The sequence below is a fragment of the Vicugna pacos genome, chromosome X (assembly GCF_048564905.1).
Source record: "Vicugna pacos chromosome X, VicPac4, whole genome shotgun sequence".
Lineage (NCBI taxonomy): Eukaryota > Metazoa > Chordata > Mammalia > Artiodactyla > Camelidae > Vicugna > Vicugna pacos.
Window position 1 is genome coordinate 59,671,112 of NC_133023.1, and position 18,188 is coordinate 59,689,299.

Consider the following 18,188-nt stretch of genomic DNA (forward strand, 5'->3'; position numbering starts at 1 on the left):
GTCGAAGATGAGTTGACCAAAACTTTGTGGGTTCATTTCTGGGCTCTTTATTCTGTTCCATTGGTCTATATGTCTGTTTTTGTACCAATACCATGGTGTCTTAATGACTGTAGCTCTATAGTATTGTCTGAAGTCTGGGAGAGTTATTCCTCCAGCCTCTTTCTTTCTCTTCAGTAATGCTTTGGCAATTCTAGGTCTTTTGTGGTTCCATATAAATTTTACTATGATTTGTTCTAATTCTGTGAAATATGTCCTGGGTCATTTTATAGGGATTGCATTAAATCTGTAGATTGCCTTGAGCAGTGCGGCCATTTTAACAATATTGATTCTTCCAATCTAGGAGCATGGGATATCTTTCCATTTTTTGAAGTGTTCTTTAATTTCCTTCACCAATGGTTTATAGTTTTCTGTGTATAATTCTTTCGCCTCCTTGGTTAGATTTATTCCTAGGTATTTTATTACTTTGGGTGCTATTTTAAAGGGGATTGTTTGTTTACTTTCTTCTTCTGTTCATTCATCATTAGTGTAAAGAAATGCCACTGACTTTTGAATCTTAATCATGTAACCTGCTACCTTGCTGAATTCTTCGATTAGTTCTAGTAGTTTTTGTGTAGACCTTTTAGGGTTTTCTGTATATAGTAACATGTCATCTGCGTATAGTGACACTTTTACCTCTACTTTTCCAATTTGGATCCCTTTTATTTTTTATTTTTATTTTTATTTTTTTGCCTGATTGCTGTGGCTAGGACTTCCAAGACTATGTTGAATAGGAGTGATCAGAGTTGACAGCATTGTCTTTTCCCAGATTTTAGTGGGAAGGTTTTCAGTTTTTCACCATTGACTACTATGCTGGATGTAGGTTTGTCATATATAGCTTTTATTACATTCAGATAAGTTCCTTCTATACCCACTTTGGTGAGAGTTTTTATCATAAATGGGTGTAGAATTTTGTCAGATGCTTTTTCTGCATCTATTGATATGATCATGTGGTTTTTGTCCTTTCTCTTGTTGATGTGGTGTATTACACTGATTGATTTGCATATGTTGAACCATCCTTTTGTGCCTGGGATGAGCCAAACTTGATAATGGTTTATCATCTTTTTTATGTGCTGTTGGGTTCAGTTTGCTAATATTTCAGTGAGGATTTTGGCATCTATGTTCATCAGTGATATTGGCCTATACTTCTCTTTTTTGGTAGTGTCTTTTCCTGGTTTTGGTTTCAGGGTGATAGTGGCTTCATAGAATGATTTTGGGAGTTTTACCTCCTTTTCAGTCTTCCGGAACAGTTTGAGAAGGACTGGTATGAGTTCTTCTTTGTATGTTTGTTAGAATTCCATGGTGAAGCCATCTGGTACTGGACTTTTATTTGTAGGGAGGATTTTTATTGCTAATTCAATTTCATTTCTAGTGATCGGTTTGTTCAAGTGGTCAGTTTCTTCTTGGTTCAGTCTTGGTGAACTGTATGTTTCCAGAAATTTGTCCATCTCCTCTAGGTTATCCATTTTGGTTCCATACAGTTGTTCATAGTATTCTTGTATGATATTTTGTGTTTCTGTGATATTGTTTGTACTTTCTCCATTTTCCTTTCTTATCTTGTTTATTTGTGCTCTCTCTTTTCTCTTCTTCAGGAACTTGGCCAGAGTTTTGTAAATTTTGTTTACTCTTTCAAGAAACCACCTCTTGGTTTGATTGATTTTTTTAAATCTCTATTTCATTTATTTCCTCCCTGATCTTTATTATTTCCTTCCTTCTACTGCCTTTTGGGGCTTTTTGCTATTCTTTTTCTAATTCTTTTAGCTGGTAGGTTAGATTGTTTATTTGAGATTGTTCTTCTTTTTAGAGGAAGGCCTGTATCACTATAACGTTCCCTCTTAGCACTGCCTTTGCTGCATCCCATAAATTCTGTGTGTTTGTGTTTCCATTGTCATTTGCCTCAAAGTATTTTTAAATTTCTTCTTTGATTTCATCATTAACCGATTGATTTTTTTTAGTAACATATTGTTATTCTCCATGTTGGGGAGGTGAACTGCTGCATACTCCTGACAATAGCCATTACCTCCCCACTTGGATCACACCCCAGACCCTCAGGGTTGTCTCTGCATAGCTAGATGGCCCTCTCCCAGGGCATGTCTGTCTGATATTCAACACTTAGCCACTGTACATTCTTGTAGCACCTCACTGCATGCATGCTGACAGTGTCTGCTTTGGTTATATCTGCCACTCCATTCCTGTGCAGATGATGGCCTCCACAGCTCTACATGGATCACACTTCAGGCACCTAAGTCTGTTTGTTTAGGTAGACTGAGTCTCTTCCTAACTATCATGCCAGGATGTGGTGTGGAGTGAGCAGGTCTTGAGTATGCACCCCAATGTATTGGGAAGTACAGTCACCAGTACAAAGCTCTCTCTGTCCTGATTGTCAGAAAGCCAGCATGTGTAAACTCCTTGAAATTAGATTCTAGGCTTCTCCAACCTTCTATCTGTCTCAGTGGATTTTCCATCATGCAAGGGGGCCCATCTCCTCCATGCAGTACCCCAAGAATGGGATGCTCAGATTGTGGTATGAGCTACTTACTCCTCAAGGTGAGGGTTCACCTGTGCAGACATTCTCCTCCTTACAGATCCCTCTCAGGGGTGCAGGTCCAGACCTAATGTCTTTTTCCATCCTACCCAGTTATGTGAAAATTTTTCTTGCAGCTTTCATTTTATAGGAGTTCTGTCAATTTCCAGTTTTCTGTGATAATTGTTCCACATGTGGATGTATTTTTGATGTGCTTATGGGGGGAGGTGAGCTCCTCATCCTCCTACTTTGTCATCTTTACCCTAATCCACCCTGGCTTTTGATGCTGCCATACATAGGACAAATCTCTCAATAGCCTGATTCTGGTGACTATCAAGGGTTGTGTTCTCAGATTCAATGAGAATATAACAAACAAATAAACAGGTTTTAACAGTTCTTAACTATCACCTGGGGGTTCAGTGTGGAAGAGCAGACAGATATGCTCTTCACTCAGTCATCCCCTCAGAGAAGTATATTGCATCCTTAAAAGCTGTTGCCTAAGGTTCCAGCTTCCAGTCTGCCTGAATCTAAGTGTTCATTGAGATCATCCCCTTTGCAACACTGATGGGTCTTGGCACACTCTCAACTAATGGAAACACTAAGAACAAAGTAGGCTGCTTGGACTGTCACAAAGGTTTGAGAGGCAACCACAAGCTAGGGCAAGGTTAAATGATAAGATTCATCTCCTCTATGAGACCACTTATTTAACTGGGAGAGGTGGCCGTTTTGTCTAATGCACAGAAATAAGCCCAGAGAATCAAGGGAAATGAAGAAACATGGGAATATGTTCTAAACAAAAAGACAAGATAAAATCTCAAAAAAAAACCTTAAAAAATTGGAGATAAATTATATACCTTATAAAGAGTTCAAAATAACAATCATAAGGATATTTACCAATTTTTGGAGAAGAATGTGTGAACAAAGTGAGAATTTCAACAAAAGAGAGGGAAAATATAAGTAAGTAACATTTGGAAGTCACATAGCGGAAGAATAAAATAATTTAACTAAAAAACACAATACAGGGGTTCAACAGTAGATTAAAGAAGCAGAAGAAAGGATCAGTGAACTCAAATACAGAGCAGTGAAAATCACCTAATCGGATATTAAAGATAAAAAAGAATATAAAATTGTTAAGATATCTTAAGGAAATTATGGAACAATATTAAGGGGACCATCTTCTGTATTATAGGAGACATAGAGGGAGAAGAGTAATTAACTCTTTTAGTTTTTGCTTCTCTAGAAACCCTATCTTTTCTTAAATTCTGAAAGACATCTTTGCCAGGAAGGGTATTTTGGTTGGCAGGCAGGTTTTTCCCTTTAAATATATATATATATAAATTTGCATGTGTGTGTGTGTGTGTGTGTGTATATATATATATATATATAAATATTACTCAGCCTTATAAAAGAAGGTAATCCTGTCATTTGCAACAACATGGATGGACCTTGAAGGGATTATTCTAAGTGAGGTAAGTTAGAGAAAGATAAATACCATATGATTTCACTTATAGGTGGAATTGAGAACAAAAAGAAAAACAAAACCCCAAATTATAGATACACAGAACACATTGGCAGTTGCTAGAGGTGGGGATTGAGGGTGGGTGAAATGTATGAGGGTGGTCAAAAGATAAACTTCCAGTTATAAAATAAGTAAGTCCTGGAGATGTAATGTACACTATAGTCATTAAAGCTAAAATACTATATTGTATATGTGAAAGTTAAAAGAGTAGATCTTAAAGTTCTTATTAAATGAACAAAATTTTGCAACTCTGCGGTGATGGCTGTTAGTTTGACTTACTGTGGTGATCATTTCACAATATATACATATATTGAATAATTATTTGCACAGCTGACTCTAATATAACATAAACATATATTATATCTCAATTTAAAAAGATACTAGTAAAAGAAGTATTTAGGAAGAAAATGTGTGGGTGTATGAGTTGTTGTGGTAGGGGGGTATAATGTGATTCAGCATGTCAATTAATGATCAATCTAATTTTCCTAAAGTTCTTTGAATGAATCAGTAAAAAACAAATCTGTCTTCTCCTTTACCTGATAACTATGACAAAGGAAAGATTTTCTATGCTAGATCCATGGCTGCTATTGTGGAATTTCTTCAGCAGAGTCCAGACTAGCACTTCATAATTTATATTGCTTTGATTGTACTTGAGCCTTCTCAGCTCTGTTGGAGTCAGCAGCATCCATTAAACCTAGACCATAAATATGCAGTCACTTAGTTCAGGGGAAGGGCTTCTCCAAGGTAGGTTCTGGAAAGGAATTTGTCCAGAACCAGTGTTTTTGCTGAGCTATCTATTGAAAGGACTCATTAAAGTTGTCCGTTCTGTACAAATGCCAATATAGTCACCCCTTTGCAAATAAAAATAGGCTTTAATGGTGAGTCTGTCCCTGAACTGAACCAAGATAAATGTTTATTCTGGAAATTTCTTGAAAACACTTGTTTTTCTAAATCTGAATCAGTGGGAGAACAAAGGTGAGGATTCAGAAACTTTGACTCCAAGATTTATACTCAGTACATTAATGTATTTCCCAGCACCTATTTTTTTTCTTTTTGGAAAACATAATTCTTTGAACTTCCTTAGAGAAATGGATAACTGAAAAATTCAGCTTTTGGCAAGGTTCTTCCCTGATGAGCTGGTCTCTGCATATTGTGGGGCAAGTGGACAACAGTCTTAGGCTGAATGACCAGGCATAAGCTATACTGTAGTAGGACCCAGAGATAAGATACAGAGGGAGAATTCTCTGGGGCTGAATATGACAGCTTCCTGAAACATCTACTTTTAGAAACCTCTGAAAAGAGCATGAACCACTTAACTCAGCCAATGGTCACCTCATGTTTCACTCCCTATTTTTTGTATCTTACATATATTTGTGTTGACCTAGTAATACTTTCACTGCTTTGAACTAAGGTAAGCTTTCCTATTATCTCCATCTGTTCTTTGGTCCACTTCTATCTATCCATTTCTCTTTTGAATGTGTATTCATGGAGATACAGCCCAGTCTAGTGAAGCGCATTCTAGATAGGAGGTTGGAAGGATTATAGTACTAGTTCTGTCACATGCTATGTGATCTTGGACAAGTGATGAAACTGCTGAATTGTATGACTCAGTGTGAAATGTATACCACTGGTAGATCCATGCATTGAATTTAGGTGATACACAGATAAATATTTTGAATTTGAATATTAATTTTTGTATGTAATTAATTCAATTAATGTTATGAAAGCTATAACTAGAACATTGTTTTTAATTTCATAGATACTGTTGCTTAGGACAGGCTAAAATATGTATTGAGGTAAAAAAATATACATTGACTTAAAGAAAAATATTAAGTAAATGATCAGATCAATAATATGTCAATATGACAAAATATACCAGAGAATGACTCAGTTTGGGAGAAATTTTTCTATGACTAGAAAGGGAACTTAGACAGCCTCTAATTAACTATTCACTTATACATTAAACATGTACTTACTGATCCGATGCTTTTGTCAGGTATTGTGTTAGGCACAGGTGCCAGAATTTAGGGGTTCAAATAAGAATACAAGTCACCTTGGCCCTTATAATACTTAGTTTAGTATATCAGGATTATGTAAGCAAATATTGATAACACAACATAGTAAATTCTATCTTAAAACAATGAACAAATTGTCTTGGAGAACATGAAAGGGGGAAAAAAGGCAAATAGTATTTGTAGGGACTGGGTAATTTTATAGAGCATTTACTCTTCAAAAATGAAAAATGATTAAATTTTAAGCAGGCAAAGAAGAAGGCAGAAGGACCAGTGTGACCAATACTGTACCACTTGGAAAAATTATGTGTTTTTGTGGGTAATAACCTGTAGCTTGGGTTTTTGGCAACATATAATGTTGGTGTGGGAAAGAGGAGCAAAGGTGGAGCTGACAAAGGAGGCAGGGAGCTAGGTTGGGAAGAGATTTGGATGCCATGTTAAAGAGATACTGGCTGTGGTTAGGAAACCATGGGGAGAAGAGAATTATAGCATTTAATTAGGGACATACCATGATCAGATTCATATGTTTAAAGATTGACTCTTGGAGGGGAGGCCAAGATGGTGGAGTAGTAGGATGCACATAGCTCATCCTCTCCCACAGATACACCAAGACTCACATCTATGGACCCACTCAGCCAACCAGAGCACCTGCAGAACTCCAACAGAACACTGTCCTCTTCAAAAGACAAAGATGCCAAAAATCTGGTAGGAAAAAGGGGAAAAATAAAAAGGAAGACAAAAAGGCAAAACAGTGCAGGACCGGTCCTGGGGGAGGAGTGGCAAAGGAGGACTTATGCCCATTCAATGGGTCTCCCCCTCTCCAATGGAGAGGACAGTGGGACGGAGGGGGAGCCTCTGAGGCTCGGATCTGTATGGAGCAGCCATTGACCGACAGAACTGGGTTGAATGGGCACAGAGAGTTCCTGATACATCCAGCCTGAGACCCGAGCCGGGAGCTGGGGGCTGGGACAGGCTGCCTGAACCAGGTGGAGGACGGGGACGGGTGCACTGAGGCAGCCCTGGGGGACTGTAGGGTGCTACACAATGTGGATGAGTGGGTGCACAGGGCAGAACAACCTGGGCCCTCCATGGAACAGCATGGCTGATGTGCTCTTGGGGGAAGGGTGCATACCCCCATCTCTGAAAACCCAGGGAAGGTTTTTGGCAAGGGGAGGCAGGGCTCAAGCACAGCCGCCATATCCTCCAGTGCTTAGCACCCAGGTGGAGGCGGAGGTGAAACCTGAGTCCACGCCTGGGGGCTTGGCAGCCTTGGAGGCCAGACAGTGACTTGTTTGCAGCCCGAATCAGATAGGATACTTTGGCCCTGGTGCCTTGCAAAGTTCGCGCCGCCAGGACAAACAAGGAGCTGAGTTTGGATGCAGAGCATGGGCGGGGCTGTTCCACAGTCTTTCCAGGTCCCACCTGTGGAGCGTTGACCCAGGGCGGAGAGCACAGCAGCTCAGAGCTGTGGAGCGACTGGCCCAGGAAGACGGCAGTTGACCCCTAGCCTTTCCCGCAGGAACTCTGTGCTAGGAGGGGTCTCAATCGGCTTGCCGACAGGCACTGGGAGCAGTACAGACGAGGGCGCCAACAGAGGGCCTCGAGAAACAACAAACCAAGCTCGGGAAACAGGGCGAAGACAGAAAGACTTCTCATTAAGAGCACACAGTCTCCAGGAGAACACCCCCTCCCCTATTTAGTTTTTTTTTGATCTGTTTTTGCCTGTTGTATTCTCTGTTACCTTTTTGATTTTTGCTTTTTAAACAGTTGTATCCTCTCAGTTTTGGTCCCTTTTGAATTTTGCTTTTAAAATGGCATGGTTGTTAATTTGAAAGATCCACATAGTGTCATTTTTTTCTCTCTTGGTTTTGATCACCTGTTGTTGATTGTACACAAGTTTCAAATGTGTTTTTGTCCTCTTTTGTCCTATTTTGGAGCTGTTTCAGAGACGTCTCAACCCAATTGCTGTTCTGCTTCAATTTACTCTTCAGTGGTTCATTGTACACTGTTTTCAGGCCTTTTTTTCCCCTCCCCTTTTTGGAATTCTCTCTTTATCATACCTTTTTTTTGTCCTATTTTTTATTACCTTTTGATTTCTAATTTCTGGAAAGTTGTGTATGCTTCTAGTTTTGGTTCCTTTTTGAATTTTTCTTTCTAGACAATTGTGTCTACTTCTGGTTTTGATTCCTTTTGGGTATTTCTCTTAAAGTAGTTATATTATTGTCTTTTAAAGAGAATCCACTTGATTGAATTTTCACTTCTTTTGGGTTTGATCTCCTGTTGTTGATTGTAAATGGGTTTCAGGTGTCATTTTTGGATTTTTTTCCTTTTAGTTTTTTTTGAGGGCTTTTAAAAAGATCTCAATTTGAATGCTAGTCTAATTCAAATTGCTCTTCTATAATTGACTATACACTATTTTCAGGCCTTTTATTTCCTCCCTTCTTTTAAAATATCTCTTTATTTTATCTTTTTTTAATCTATTCTATTTTTATTACCTTTTTAAATTTCCACTTTCTAACCATTTGTGTATGCTTCTAGTATTAATTCCTTTTTAAATTTTTCTGTTAAAGTAGCTATATTATTATTATTTTCTTAAAAACAAAATCCACCTGATTTCATTTTCACTTCTTCTGGTTTTGATCTCCTGTTATAGATTATAAATAGGTTCCAAATATAGTTCTTGGATGTTTTTTCCTTTTTTTTAAGGGATTTTAGAAAAAAAAAGGACATCTCAACCCGAAAGCTAGTCCTATTCAAACTGTGCTTCTATAATTGATTATACACTGTTTTCAAATCTTTTATATACCTTCTCTTAAAATTCTCTTTCTCTCTCTCTCTCTCTTTTTTTACTTTTTAAGTTTTATTTCTACATAGGCATTAGATAGATAAATAAATAAACTCCTTTAAGGACCGCAATAGACAACTGATACTCCATAAGCCACAGTACAAGAGGCATATCAATAAGATGAAGAGGCAGAGAAACCATTCCCAATTAAAAGAACAAGAGAAATCCCCTGAAAGAACGATCAATAAAGTAGAAATCAATAGCCTACCAGATCAAGATTTCAAAAAAGGAGTGATAAAAGTGCTGAAGGAACTAAAGAGGTAGTGTTAAGAGATATAAAATATGTCAAAAATGAATTGAAGCTAAAAAGAAGAACCAAGTAGAATTAGGAAACTCCTTTGCTGAGATGAGAGCTGACCTAAAGGCTGTAAAAAGCAGGCTAGATAATGCAGAGGAATGAATAAGTGACTTAGAAGACAGGACAACAGAAAGCACCCAATCAGAACAACTAAGAGAAAAACAAATAAAAAACAACGAAAACAACATAAGGGGCCTATGGGATAATGTAAAGCATGCCAATGTTCATATCATAGAGGTCCCAGAAGGGGGAGAAAGATCAAAGGGGATTGAAAAGGTTTTTGGAGAAATCATGACTGAAAATGTCCCAAACTTAAAGAAGGAATCAAATATCCAAATACTGGAAGCTCAAAGGGTCCCCAACAGGAAGAACCCAAATAGACCCACACCAAGACATATCATAATCAAGATGGCCAGAGTCAAAGATAAAGAAATGATTCTAAAGGCAGCAAGAGAAAAGCAAAGAGTATGTTACAAGGGAACCCCCATAAGGCTCTCAGCTGATTCCTCTACACAAACACTACAGGCCAGAAGGATGTGGCAAGATATATTCAAAGTCCTGAATGAAAAAAAGATGCAGCCTAGATACGTTATCCAGCAAGGCTATCCTTTAGGATAGAAGTAGAGATAAAGAATTTCACAGGCAAGAAAATTTGCAGGAGTTCGCAACACTAAACCAATGCTAAAAGAAATATTGAAAGGGCTATTCTAAATAGAAAAGCAGCAGGATGCTACAGAAATAAGAACTCACAACTGGAAAGGTGATAACTCATGAATTACAAGTAAAATAAACACAAAATTATAAAAGAAGACATACAAATCATTGAGCATGGGAGAGGTAGGTAGGGAATTATAGAATTTTTTTCTTTCTTTTTTAAATATTTTGTTCTCAGTAGGATGGGTTTGCGATCATGTTACTATCAGTTTAATAAAAACACTTATGGTAAGGGGCAAATAGATTTGTGAAAAAGGGCAAACACAAGCCAGAAATTTACAAGAGAGTCACAAAAATTAAATAAAATCCATGATAATACAAAGGAAAATTACCAAAAAAAAAAAAAAGGAAGAAGAAAGAAACAAAGAGGAAATACCAAGTCAACTGCAAATATAAGTTCAAAATGGCAATTAACACACATCTATCATTAATTACTGTAAATGTTAATGGTCTAAATGCTCCATTCAAAAGACATAGAGTGGCAGACTGGGTAATAAAGCAAGAACCTTCAATATGCTGCCTACGAGAGACCCACTTTAGGGAGGGGGACACATATAGATTAAGAGTGAAAGGATGGAAAAGGATATTCCATGCAAATGGAAAAGCCAAAAAAGCAGGAGTTGCAGTACTGATTTCAGACAAAATAGACTTTAAAACAAAGGCCATAAAGAAAGATAAAGAAGGACATTTTATAATGATTAAAGGAGTGATACAAGATGAGGATATTACACTCGTTAATATATATGCACCTAAAATAGAAGCACCTAAGTACATAAAACAATTGCAAACAGAGATAAAGGGGGATATTGATGGGAACAGAATTATAGTTGGAGATTTTAACACTGCATTAACATCACTAGACAGATGTTCCAGACAGAAAATAAACAAGGCAACAGAGAAATTAAATGATATAATAGAAAAATTAGATTTGGTGGATATTTTCAGAGCACTACACACCCCAAAATTAGGATATACATTCTTTTCAAGTGTGCATGGAACATTTTCCAGGATTGATCATGTACTTGGACACGAAAGAAACCTCAACAATGTTAAGAAGATAGAAATTATCTCAAGCATCTTTACTGACTACAATGCCATGAAACTAGAAATCAACAACAGAGAAACAAAGGAGAAAAAAAGGAAAGCATGGAGATTAAACAATATGTTATTAAAAAAAGAATGGGTCAATGAGGAAATCAAAGCTGAAATTAAAAAATAACTTTAGACAAATGACAATGAAAGCACAACCACTCAAAATTTCTGGGACACAGCAAAGGTAGTGCTAAGAGGGAAGTTTATAGTGATACAGGCCTTCCCCAAAAAAGAAGAACACTCTCAAATAAACAATTTAACCCACCAGCTGAGTTAAATTGAAAAAGAAGAACAAAAAGCCCCAAAAGGCAGCAGAAGTAAGGAAATCATAAAGATTAGGGAGGAAACAAGTACAATAGAGATTAACAAGACCATAGAAAAAATCAAACAAATCAAAAGCTGGTTTTTGAAAAAGAAAATAAAATTGACAAACTTCTGGCAAAACTCACAAGGAAGAAAAATGAGAGAGCACAAATTAACAAAATAAGAAAGGAAAATGGAGAAATTACAACAAACAAAATAGAAGTACAGAATATCATATGAGAATATTATGAAAAAATATATGGAACCAAACTGGATAACCTAGAGGAGATGGAAAGTTTCTGGAAACATACTGTCCACCAAAACTGAATCAAGAAAAACTGACCACTTGAACAAACCGATCACTAGAAATGAAATAGAAATTAAAAACCTCTCTACAAATAAAAGTCCAGGACTGCATGGCTTCACTAGGGAATTCTACCAAACATACAAAGAAGAACTCATACCAGTCCTTCTCAACTCTTCCAGATGATTGAAAAGGAGCAAATACTCCCAAACTCATTCTATGAAACCACCATCACCCTGATATCAAAACCAGGCAAAGACACTACCAAAAAAGAGAATTATAGGTCAATATCACTGATGAACATAGACGCCAAAATCCTCATCATAATATTATGAAACAGAATCCCACAACACATAAAGAAGATTTTACATCATGACCAAGTGGGGTTCATCCCAGGGACACAGGGCTGGTTCAACATATGCAAATCAATCAGTGTAATACATCACATCAACAAGAGAAAAGACAAAGACCACATGATCATCTCAATCGATGCAGAAAAAGCATTTGATAAAATTCAACATCCATTTATGATAAAAACTCTCGCCAAAGTGGGTATAGAGGGAACATATCTCAACATAATTAAAGCTATATATGACAAACCTACAGCCAGCATAGTTCTCAATGGTGAAAAACTCAAAAGCTTCCCACTAAAATCTGGGACAAGACAAGGATGCCCACTATCACCACTCCTATTCAACATAGTCCTGGAAGCCCTAGCCATAGCAATCAGGCAAGAGAGAAAATAAAAGGGATCCAAATTGGAAAAGTAGAGGTAAAAGTGTCACTATAAGCCAAAGACATGTTACTATATATAGAGGACCCTAAACGGTCCACACAAAAACTCCTAGATTTGATTGAAGAATTCAGCAAGTTAGCAGGTTACAAGATTAACGTTCAAAAATCAGTTGCATTTCTTTACACTAACAATGAATCAACAGAAAAAGAAAGTAAAGTAACAATCCTCTTTAAAAAAGCACCCAAAGTAATAAAATATCTCGGAATATACCTAACCAAGGAGATGAAAGAATTATTCACAGAAAACTATAATCTATTGATGAAGGAAATTAAAGAAGACTTTAAGAAGTGGAAAGATATCCCATGCTCTTGTATTGGAAGAATCAATATTGTTATAATGGTCACACTGCTCAAGGCAATCTACAGATTTAATGCAATCCCTATCAAATGACCCAGGACATATTTCACAGAACTAGAAAAAATCACAATAAAATTTATATGGAACCATCAATGACCTAGAATTGCCAAAGCATTACTGAAGAGAAAGAAAGAGGCTGGAGGAATAACTCTCCCAGTCTTCAGACAATACTATACAGCTACAGTCATCAAGACAGCATGGTATTGGTACAAAAACAGGCATATAGACAAATGGAACAGAATAGAGAGCACAGAAATGAACACACAAAGTTTTGGTCAACTCATCTTCGACAAAGGAGGCAAGAATATACAATGCAATAAAGTCAGTTTCTTCAGCAAATGGTGTTGGGAAAACTGGACAGCAGCATGTAAATCAAAGAAGCCAGAACACTTCCTTACGTCAGACAGAAAAATCATCTCAAAATGGATCAAAAGCTTAAACTTAAGACAAGATAAATAAACCTCCTTGAAGAAAAAATAGGCACAAATTATCTCACATACATCTAAAAATTTTTCTTCTAGAAGAAATAAAAGCAAGAATAAACAAATGGGACCTAATGAAACTTACAAGTTTCTGCACAGCAAAGGAAATTATAAGTAAAAAAACAACAACCTACGTAATGGAAAAATATTTTTGCAACTGAAACCAACAAAGGCTCAATCTCCAGAATATATAAGCAGCTCATATGACTCAATAAAAAGAAAATAAACAACCAAATCCAAAAATGGGCAGAAGGCCTAAATAAGCAATTCTCCAGGGGAGACTTACCAATAATCAATAGACACATGAAAGAATGTTTATTATCTCTAATTATCAAAGAAATGCAAATCAAAACTAAAATGAGGTATCACCTCACACCAGTCAGAATGGCCATCATTCAAAAGTCCATAAATGATAAATGTTGGAGTGGCTGTGGAGAAAAGGGAACCCTTCTACACTGCTGGTGGGAATGCAGTTTGGTGCAGTCACTGTGGAAAACAGTATGGAGATTCCTCAAAAGACTAGGCATAGACTGACCATATGACCCAGGAATCCCGCTTCTAGGCTTATATCCAGATGGAACCCTACTTCAGGATGACACCTGCACCCCAATGTTCATAACAGCATTATTTACAATAGCCAATACATGGAAACAGCCAAAATGTCTATCAATAGGTGACTGGGTTAAAGAAGAAGTGGTATATATATACAATGGAATACTACTTAGTCATAAAAACCAACAGCATAGTGCCATTTGCAGCAACATGGATGCTCCTGAAGAATGTCATTGTAAGTGAAGTAAGTCAGAAAGAGAAAGAAAAATACCATATGAGATCGCTCATATGTGGAATCTATAAAACAAAAACATAAAGCAAATCATAAATACAAAACAGAAATAGACTCATAGATATAAATAGAAACTTGTGGTTGCCAAAGGGGTGGAGGGTGGAAAGGAATAGACGGGATTTTAAGATTTTAGAATAGGTAAACAAGATTATACTGTAAAGCACAGGGAAATATTCACAGGTTCTTATGGTAGCTCACAGAGAAAAATATTTGACATTGAATATATATATGTTCATGTATACCTGAAAAATTGTGCTCTACACAGGAATTTGACATAGCATTTAAAATGATTATAAATCAATAAAAATGTTAAAAATAAGATTGACTCTGGAAACCAATTGAATTATAGGAAAACAAGACTATAGGCAAGGAAACCTGTCAGAAGGCTGTTGTTATATAAGTCCAACTAAGAAATAATAATGACAAAGGATAAACATCCATTTGTTACCAAGATGGAGTAACATGGACTGAATTTACCCATATGTCTGAAATTGACAAAAGAAACAGCTCAAGTGCATCTGTGAAACACTACAGATAACAATACTTATTAGAGAAAGATTAAATGCTTTTATTCTGAGATCAGAAATAAGACAAAGATGCATATTCTCACCACATCTATCCAAAATTTTACTGGAGGTTCTAGCGAGTGCAGTAAGACAAGGTAAAGAAATAAAAAGCACTGACATTGAGGAAAAAAGTAAACTCTCTTTATTCATAGTTACAGTAAAATGCCACTACACACCTATTAGAATGGTTAAAATGAAAAAGCCTGACCGTACCAAGTATTGGCAATGCTTTGGAGGAACTGAAATTAGCATACACAGAAATGTACAATGATACTTTGAAAAATACTTTGGAAAATAATTTGGCAGTTTCTTACAAAGTTAAATAAGTATCTACTGTATGATCTACTTCATTCCATTCCTTTGGTATTTACCCAAGGATTGAAAGCAAATCTTGATAAAAAGACTTGTACATGAATACTCATGTCATCTTTATTTTTAATGATTATAAGTTGGAAACAACTTCCAAATCCATCAACAGGTGAATGGATAACCAAATTGTGGTGCATCCATACAATGAAATACTACTCAGCAATAAAATATAATAAACTACTGATAATTCTAAAAACATGGATATATCCCAACATAATTATGCTGTGAAAGAAGCTAGAAGAAAGGACTGCATACTATATGATTCTATTTATATGAAAGTCTAGAAAATGCAAACTATTAGTTTTCTAGAACCACCATAACAGAGTACTATAAACTGAATGATTAAACAACAAAAATTTATTATCTCACAGTTCTGGAAGCTGGAAATATGAGATCAAGATGTTAGCAAGATTACAGTTTACCCTTCAATAACATGGGTTTGAACTGTGCAGATCCACATATATGTGGATATTTTTCAATAAATATATTGGAAAACTTTTTGGAGATTTGCAACAATTTGAAAAAACTGTCAGACAAACTGCATAGCCTAGAAGTATTGAAAAAAATTAAGAAAAATAAAGTACGTCATGAATGCATAAAGTATATGTAGATACTAGTCTAGTTTATCATTTACTACCATACAATATACATAAAACTATTATAAAAAGTAAAAATTTATTCAACCTTATGCACAAAACACTTACAGACTGTACATTTACAGTCCAGAGAAGTGTAAATATATGTAAAGAAACAATATTATATCATAACTTACAATATCAACTGTAGTACATACTGTACTAAAGTGATAATTTTGTAGCCACCTCCTGTTGCTATTGCAGTGAGCTCAAATGTTGCAAGTATCTGCTTAAAATGCCTGTGATGATAATCATCTGTGTGAACAGTTTACCTCACCAGTAAATTGTGTAACACAGTGAAAAGTGATCTCTGGCTTTTTTCTTGTATTTTTCATTGATGTTTAGTACAATACCTTAAATCTTGAATAACACATAGAGGCTCATATAAATTGCCACTTTTGATGGTGGGAATACTAAGAAGCAGAGAAAAGTTATGACATTACAAAAAAGTTTAATTGATAAATATATACCACATTTTTGATGTTGGTAGCTGCAGTGGCCCACCATTTCAAGATAATTCATATTAAAGATGATTGTAAAAAAGAAAAAGAAATCATGAAACCATTGCTGCAGCTACACTAGCAGACAGGGAAACCTTGCATTTTTGTGAAATACTTTTTTTGGACTCATATGAAATGTTCAGCCTTTATGTAGGTGCAGGATTACTATAAGAAAGGTATACCTATAGATTAATGTGATTCAAGAAACATCATTCTAAGTGAAGTAAGTCAGAAAGAGAAAGAAAAATACCATATGAGATCACTCATATGTGGAATCTAAAACAAACAGACAAACAAACAAAGCATAAATACAAAACAGAAATAGACTCATAGACATAGAATACAGATTTGTGGTTGTCAAGGGTGTGGGGGGTGTGAAGAGCTAGACTGGGATTTCAAAATTGTAGAATAAACAAGATTATACTTTATAGCATAGGGAAATATAAACAAGATCTTATGGTAGCTCACAGAGAATAAAATGTGACAATGAATATATATATCTTCATGTATAATTGAAAAATCGTGCTGTACACTGGAATTTGACACAACATTGTGAAATGATTATAAATCAATAAAAAATGTTAAAATATATATATAGCCACAGAAATCTAGATGAAAACAAAAGTAAATATAAACTATATAATTATATAGTTTATATAATTATATATAAATGATATAATTATAATTTCTGAAAAAATTAAAAATGTAAAGGCAAATAACAAACTTGTAAAAATTTTTGGCCATAACAGGAAGGCAAATGGCCAACTTTTTATTATATAAGTATTTCATGAAAATCAATAAGAAAAATACTCTAAATCAATTACATGGATAAGCAACATGAATAAAAAATATACAAAAGAGGAAATTTAACTGAACTAATGAAAAAAAATTGAATGACCAGTAATGAAAAACACATATAAAATAACTATACAACTTTGTCCCTTACAAAATCAACAGGAATAAAAATGAGTGATTAAAATCAATGTTAATGAGATTGTAAGACATTGCTAATTAGAATATGAATTTGTACAATACTCATGGAAAGCAATTTTTCAATATAGCATGAACTATAGATGTTTTTCCTTGCCTTTTAATCTAATAATCTCATTCATAATTAATTCCAAAAAAAGAAACAGTTGTTATATAACATTATATGACATATAAGAAGTCATTATATGACAGCTTAAGAGAAAATGAAGGTGAAGGACCTAAAGTGGGATGATTTAATGCCAGAAAAGGAAAGTTTGATAAGTTAAAATAGAAGTTTGTCTAAAAATTATCATGATAAGAAGAGAAGCAGCTTCTGCTGACTAAGAGGCAGCAGATGAGTTCCCAAATACAATTAAGAAAATCATTGAATATGGCTGTAGGTTTGTCACAACTAGCTTTTATTATGTTGAGATATGTTCCCTTTATACCCACTTTGGTAAGAGTTTTTATAGACTTACTATATGATCCAGCAATCCCACTCCTGGGTATATATCCAGAGGGATCCTTAATTCAAAAAGATAAATGCACCTCAATTTTCATAGCAGCAATATTTATAATAGCCAATACATGGAATAAACCTAAATGTCCATCAACAGATGACTGGATAAAAAAGCTGTGGTATATTTAGACAATGGAATACTACTCAGCAATATAAAAGAATAAAATAATGCCATTTGCAGCAACATGGATGAACCTGGAGAATGTCATTCTAAGTGAAATAAGCCAGAAAGAGAAAGGAAAAAAAATATGATATCACTTATATGTGGAATCTAAAAAGAAAAGATGAACTTATTTACAAAACAGAAACAGACTCACACACACAGAAAACATACTTATGGTTAACAAGGAGAAGAGTGGTGGGAAGGGATAAATTGGGAGTTTGAGATTTGCAGATACTAACTAATATATATAAAGTAGATAAACAACAAGCTTATACTGTATATCACAGGGAACTATATTCAATATCTTATAATAACTTCTGGTGAAAAAGAATATGAAAAC